Here is an 8,153-nt window from a genome sequence, read left to right as displayed (position 1 = left end):
CCAGTATTATTCTATAATTTACCATGGTAAAGGTTACTAGATGAGCACCAGATCCATTTCCTTTTTAAGTTATAAACAAAGTTAAGCTGTTTTTCCTAGCTTTCCTTTTAGTTAGACATAGTCAAATGACTCAGTTCTAGCCAATGGAATGTGAACAAAGGTATATAACGTCTAGCAGAGTATATCACTTCCAAATCTTCTACATGGAATTCTTTATCCACTTTCCTCTTTAGTTGGCCTCATGCAGACAGGCAAAATGACCTTGGAAGCCATATGTTGTTAATGGGAAGAATATGTTTCCTATCTTAGAGAAGAGCCATTTATGATCAGAACTTTAGGAAGGCAAGAAATAAGCTACTGTCTTGTTTATTAAGGCTTCACACAATTGTTTGTCACTGCAGCTAGTGTTACACTAAATGGAATAATTTGCAGTTGTTTGCTTGAAATAAAAAATAATACACAAAAATAGGTATGTCTTCTAATCTAAAAGAAGTTGGGCTGAATCCATTGGCTATAAATTATGCATCTGTCTTGAAAGTAATATAAAACAGTATTCCCTTTATTTTATAAAAATTGGTGAGATTAACAGACATTAATAATTTTCTGACATCAAAAACATCTAAAGTAATTTTGGTGCCAAAAAAGGAGCAGGATGAAGAGAAACACAATCTAGAGACTAAAGAACTATTTACAAGCTGCCAGATGTTTGCAATTCTTTATTAAAACAATAAAGCCGCCTCATAATTCTCTCAGACTGTTTGCATACAAAGCCCAATAGTGCTAGCCTGGGGTTATTAATTCACAAAACCCACCCCTCTGAACTCGCGTCCTATCTTAAATTAATATTCCCAGAGTGCACCTGGCAGAGAAACATTCTCCTAATCTAAAGGTAGACATGGACTATTTTTTGCAGCCTTAATTTTTATTAACCATGTTTCCAACCAGTGAGATGTGGAGTCCTTGACCTAATCTCAAGTGTGTTTGAAATGTTAGAAAACATTTATTTATTTTCAGGAGAAACACCATAGGAAGTACTTTTCCTAGCACATGTTGCAAATAACTTTCAAAGATCATAGCTATGAATCAATGGTGATTGATGAAACTATCAGGCATTGTGAACATGTAAGCCCAGAAAAGTCCTGCACAATGCATCCCCTATTCTTCAAAATGCTTCAATTTGGATAAAACTTTTGTTAAAACTTGACTTAAAACAATGTCAATTCTCTTGGGCTATTGCCAACAGGAGTAAATATAACATTGCTTTCTATTGCTCCAGTGTCTAGTGGTGCTGCCATTCATCATCTAATAGATGCTAAAACAAATGAATATAAATAAGCAATAAGAAAAAAAGCTAACATAATGTATGTCTAAAGAAAGAAGTTAATACAGTCTCCAGCATGATTTCCTAGAGATTTTACAAAGCACTGAGTTAGTCTTTTGAAAGTTGCCATTAACAGCTTCACTGGGGATATGCTAATCCCACTGCCTGGCAGATGGAATGCTAATGCTTTGGCAACTGGCGGGAAAGGATTCTCAACAAATTGCTTGTTACTTCATTGTGATTTTGAAACATGCTCTGGAGAATAACTGTCATTATACTCCTTAATGTTACGTTATAACTCATAGATTCTGACATTGTTATTTAGCTGAAGCAGCGGGTTATTAGCCAAACTGCTGTGAGTGTTTTTATCTCTAGGAGAATTCCAAAAAGCAAATTGATTAAGTCAATAAGCTACAGCATGAGGACAGATCTCATTCCTCTATTGATGATTGACTCTTAGCTATAAACTAAAGTATTTTTGATTTGTTTTGATCGAGATCAGGTCATTCAATTTACCTATATGTACATAATGAGTTGTATATTTACCCAAATAATGGCTCCAAGACATACATTTTAAGCCATCTATTGGCAAAATGTCAATATCCAATGAGCTGATTATTCAGGAGAAGCAGCTGTCTCAATCATCTAGCAGCTCTAATTAGTTGATATGTGTGAATATGCTGGCTTCATACAATATTAGCATATCCTGGTTTGCTCAATAATTATTAAAATCAATTATGAATACTGGAAAGAGCAAAATAGAAGAGGACATTATTGGGGCAGCTGATAATTTGAGGAGAGATTGTAAGCAAATTCCAACTAATCCAATGTGAATATAGAAAGGAAGGAAAGGACAAGGAAGCTTCCAGGTTAATGGAGCTAGCTGGTGGTATGCTGGAGCCAGCTCCTGCAAGCTTGTAGAGCTAATTGTCAAATGTTTAGGCATTTTGTGAGCCACTTATTAAACATAGCCATTATTAAAAAATAAATTACATAAATTTACAATTAAATAAATTGTGATAAAATTGTAATAATACTCAAAACTTGTCACTTTCTAATTCATTTAGTACATTTAACTATTATGTATGCTCTTAGACTTATTTTTGTCTATTATATCTGTAAGGTGGAAACATGTGTAATGAACGGTGTTAAAATGTGCACATCTATTCCCAGCTCTGTTCAGTGATGACTCGTGGGTAGCTTGAAATTGGCCTTAGTGGGTGGGTTTACACCATGGAAATAAGCAAATGCCACAGTTTTCTATTTAGATATTTGAAGATATTCATCATTCTATTGCAAATCTACAAGGTCTATTCCAGAGCTTGACAAGCAGATGTAGATTCAACATGCTAAGTTGGCAAATATGTGGAAATTCTTAACTATCACAAAAATTATAATAATCACCAGTTATATCACTGAATTTACTTCATAAATTATTTTGAAGGATATTCAGATAAGTGCTTGTTTATTTGAATGCATATCCCAGAGCTCTTCAAATAGCTGTAATTTTATGTAATAAATATTGCAAAATAAGAGTGAATCCAGTAAAAGGTAAAAGCTGTACTTGGGAGACAGATAAAACTAAATTTCACAAGTGATACTAACACCAGCCTTGTTTTGTAATGACAAAATGTTCATTAAAATGTAGCAGGATAACTTATAGGGTACTTGAATAGCTAAACTTGATAATATAGAAATGTTATTTGGAATAATACTTCTCTAGTAGACACAGATAAGAAAATTTTCAAACATTACTACTAAGCTATTATTTTTTTTTCTTCTTCAATAAACCTAATTATGGTTTTAAATTCTGTGCATTGAACCTGTACCAAAAGCTAAATTTCTTCATAATTCTCTGTAAATATTGTTCTAGAAAGTTTGATTTATTTTAGTGCTATTCGGTTGTAAGCCTCTTAGTCATCATCTCTCTGTCTATATAGCCTGGGAAAGAGAGAACTATATTTGTGACTTGCTGTTAAGTTTAATTATCAACCTGCTCAGCAGAATTGCACTTACTGCCCTTCTCTTGAAGTGTAAAAGTCCCTTGTTAAGCTAGCCTACTCTACCACTCCAAGGAACACTGTCACTTCCAACACTTCCTTGCCTTGATCTTCTAACAATAGACTGCTGGATCTTTTCTTAGCAACACTGTCCTCTCTACTTTGGTTTTCTTCAATTTCAAAATTAATTTTCAACTAACCTGGCCAATACTATGATGTTTATTTTCTTCAAGATAATTTGTACATCAATAAAAGATAAGTAGTTAGGTGCCTGCTTCGAACATGAAAAGCTGTTCTCTCATATTCTTTTTCTTTGGTTACTAACAGAATTTTTACATTGTTCAAATTCTTTGCTTAAGCTTTGTTATGTGACATAATCTGTACAGACTAGAATTTATTTTGAAGAATTTGTAAGAGGTTCAGACTTTTTAAACATAGAACTAAAATAGTGGCCAGTTTTCAAACATAATGAAGAAGCATTGCCCTCCAAAAAAGTCTTTTAGAAATGGAATTTAAGAATATACTTTGTTTATGTCCCTTGAGGTAACCAGAATAATTATGTTGGATATTAATAATAAATGAATTTACTTGAATTCAGTTCATTGAAAATAGAATCAAACTATCTCATCTCCCTCCCTTTTTTTTCATGCTACAACAGAGTGAGTCTACCCTTTACAGAAGACTACACTGTTTCAACTGTACTGTTATTTTGAAACCAGAGATAGGAATGCAAAACAAGTCTATTTAGGATGGATTGTCAAAACAACATCTGGTTTTGACAGATTTTGCTTAAATTGCTGATTGTTCAGCATCTGAAAATACTTTCCTCTTAGTCGCCCTTTTTCTGTCCCTACAAAAATGAACTTTGCTGCTAAGATTTATCATAAATAAATAAACTCCATTTTAGTCTGGGCTTTTCAAATTTGAATTAATCCAAAGATTCTTAAATAGAAGAAAAAGAATTCTAGGCCATGCAGTCACTACATAAGGATCTAAACTCTCTGGGTTCCAAATTTGGAAAACTACTCTTTTTTTCCCTCTGGATAAATCTAGTTAAGAAATATGTGTGTGCATGTGTATATGTGTGTGTTCATTATTTTATATGTATATCATTTTAGTTTATGAAAATAAAAATATCAGATAGATATTATATTATTGTATTTCCATACTATATTTTTCTGCTCAACACTAATAAAATTTACATTGTTCGCTGACAACATGTACAAAATTTGTATGCATTTAATTCTCAACCCATAAATACATGGAGTAAATCAGTAGTGGTTTAGGTTTTTTCCTCATAGACAATAGAATGGATGTAAATAGAACCATGGTACAATGATCTAACTTTTTTTTATGTGGAATTAACTCATTCATGTAAGCTTGAAAGTAAGAAGTTTCCCAAACTGAAATGCAAAGAGAAAAATTATTTTTAAAAAACAGAATATCCAAAAACTGTGAGACAACTTCAGAAGGTATATGTGTAATTATAATACTAGAAGGGGAAACAAAAGATAACAGAGAAGCTGAAATATTTGAAATAGTTATGCCAAGAACATTTTAAAATTAATGACAGACAACAAACCACAGATGTAGAAAGTTCAGAGAACAGCAAGCAGTGTAAAGACCAAAAACCCCATAGGTAAGCATAGCATATTCAAACTACAGAAAACTAAAGAAAAGGAGATTCTTGAGAGAAACCAAAGAAAAAAATACACCTTACCTAGAGAGGAACAAGGAAAAGAATTACATTGGACTTCTGTGGTATATAAAAATTATATTTTGTCTTTGTTCCCAGTTTCTGGTAGAAAACTCCTAAAACCTTTGAAATGGCCTCAGTGATAGGAGTATCTTTGTTATGCTAATGAGGTGACATATATATATATATACACACATATGGGTATATATATTTGTATACTTATATACATACATATGTATATGTATGTATAATTATATATGAATATATATACATACATATTTTTAAACAACCCTCCTTTTTGTTAATTAAGCACTATTTATTCACATCTACTGTTTGTGACCTGGAATTCATGAATATAATGAATAACAAATATTAATGAAGAATACATATGTCTGAATAAACATTGTTTTTTAAATGATATACTTGGAAGTGTATACATTTCTCCATCACTCATATGTTTTGAGAATCTTTTTTGGTAAGTTCTGCAGATAATTTACAATCCACACAGGATATCAGACTCATTATTGATACGGTCACCTTATTTTTTTGGCTAAAGGCTACATACCCAGACTGAAAACCCAGTGGATTCAAATGACAAGTTCAGATAAAATTAAATATGACTGTCTGAATAGTGAATTTTTCCCTAAAAGATTCACCAACACTGGACACATTCAAAGTAATGTGCCACAAGTTTTTCAAACTCATCCCAAAAGTAATTTTTAAGAGCAATCCTATCAGAGTATAAATAGGACACACTTTGGCAGTGTCTGCCAGACCACCTTCTCTGCTGCACGCCTCTTGCAATATTGGAGCCCCTAAACATATGATAATGTCCCTTTATAAGAACTGAACATCATAGGGACACATAGACACTTACCCATGCTGGACTGAAACCAAAATATGTAAATTAGTACTTTGAGGTGGCTACATTGTACCATGTGAAAGAGAAGCTGAGACAGTTGATTAGAACAAAAAAAAAAAAATGAGAGAGAGAGAAAATGTATTTTCTGGATTGTTAATAGGACTTTTAAATTCATTACTCCAGACCCTACCTTAGACCTGGCTATATCTCTATTCTTAGGTTCCATGATCGCTATAGGCTATTTGTGTCCCTGCAACGTTCATATGTTAAATCCTAATACCCAAAGTAATGGTATGTGGAGGTGGGGCCTTGGAGAGGTGATTAGGTCATGAGGGTGGAGCCCTTATGAATGGGGTCTGTGCCTTATAAAAAGACCCCAGAGTACTCCTTTTTCCCTTCTACTATGTGAAATTATAGCAAAAAGATGGTCATTTATGAACTAGGAAGTAGTTCTCACCAGATACTCGATCTCTCAGCATGTTGATCTAGGACCTTACAGCCTCCAGAACTGTGATAAATAATTTTCTGTTGTTTGTAAGCCTCCTAGTCTATGGCATTTGTGTGATAGCAGCCTAAATGTACTAAGACAATGGATGATACAGCCAGGCATAACACGATAAATCCTTCCTTTATTGGTTTAAATACTTCAGGTTATCGATTTATTGCCAAAGTGTCTTGATTAATCTTCATACTGTAGATTATTGCTGTTCAAAATGTAGTCCATGGTCAGGTACTCATCCATGAAATATATGTTTCTGTCAGTGACAACAAGGAGCATGAACCAGATTGTAAACCAGTTACTTCATTAAGCACATTGTTTAGTTCAGCTGACTTAAAATATTTTTCATAGCAAAACTTTCTTAAAGAAGGAAGCAGTGAATTGATTTATATTCTGACACAAGCTCCTTATCATCTTGCAAATCTGTAATAAACAGGTCACATAAAGAAATTGAATTAGTATTTTAAAACTGTCCCACAAACAAAACCCAGGCTCGGATATTTATCTGGTGAAGTCTATCAAAAAAAATTAATAGAAAATAAAATTCTTCCCAAATTCTTCCAGAAAAGAGAGAAAGAATACATCCCAACTCATTCTATGTGGCCAGCATTACCCTAATACAAAAGCCAGACTAAGATGTTATGAGAACATAAAACTAGAGATTATCTCTATTAATATAGATGCAAAAATTCTCAACAATGCATTCTTCAAACTAAATCCAGCAACATAGAAAAAGGATTATAAACCATGACCAAGTGGTATTTCTCCCAGATATGCAAGGCCAGTTTAAGATCCAAAAATAACAACTTATATAATACACCATATTGATAGAATAAAAAGCAAAACCACATAATCATTTCAATAAATACAGAGAAAGTATTTGACAACATGCAACACCCATTTATGATAAACTCTCATAGAAAACTAGGAATATAAGAGAATTTCTTCAACCTGTTAAAGGGTGTCTATAAAAAAACTAAGCTAATATAATATTTGATAGTAAATGAGTGAATGTTTTCCCCCTGATACTGGGAACAAAGCTAGGATGTACCCTTTCACCACTTTAATCAACATTGGACCAGGGTTTTTGTCAGTGCAATCAGGCACGAAAAATAAACAAAATGTATCCAGATTGTAAAGGAAGAAGTAAAGCTATTTTTATTCACAAATGACATGATTTTTTATGTAGAAAGCCCTAAAAGGATCCATGTAAACTTCCCTTTGACACACACACAAGCACAACATACACAACTACTGAACCTATAAATTCAGCAAGTTTGCAGAATAGGTCACTATACAAACTAATTATAATTCATTTACTTAGGGTAACTGTAGTAAGGTACTGTTGATGACATTGTTCAAAAAGTGTTTTCAAACAGGTTGTAAAAATTAATTGGTCATCCTGTTATCTGTTATTTCCAAAGAAATTTCTGAATGCTATATTTGGGAATATGCTAAAGAAATCATGAAATTTAAGCCATGTGTATAGTTTATACTAGTTTTATTTATACAATTTTTATAAAATTACATGTTTTGTGATAAGTAATATAGAAGCTGAAGAAATAAAAGAGAAATAAAGGAGAGTTTTCATTATTTCAAGTATAATAATAATAATGTTATTTGCCATTAACTGTAATGTTAAAAGGTCCTGCTGAAATTTTCACTTTCGTCTTTGAAAAAAAGTTACTATTTTTATATTTTGCAAACTAGCACTTTTATTTTTATTATTAGAGCATGAAGAATCAATGTAGGGGTTTTATGGAGAAGATTTTTTT

The sequence above is a fragment of the Hippopotamus amphibius genome, chromosome 8, assembly GCF_030028045.1.
Source record: "Hippopotamus amphibius kiboko isolate mHipAmp2 chromosome 8, mHipAmp2.hap2, whole genome shotgun sequence".
NCBI classification, from domain to species: Eukaryota; Metazoa; Chordata; class Mammalia; order Artiodactyla; family Hippopotamidae; genus Hippopotamus; species Hippopotamus amphibius.
The sequence above is the reverse complement of the archived record's forward strand: the minus strand, read 5'-3'. Positions refer to the sequence as shown.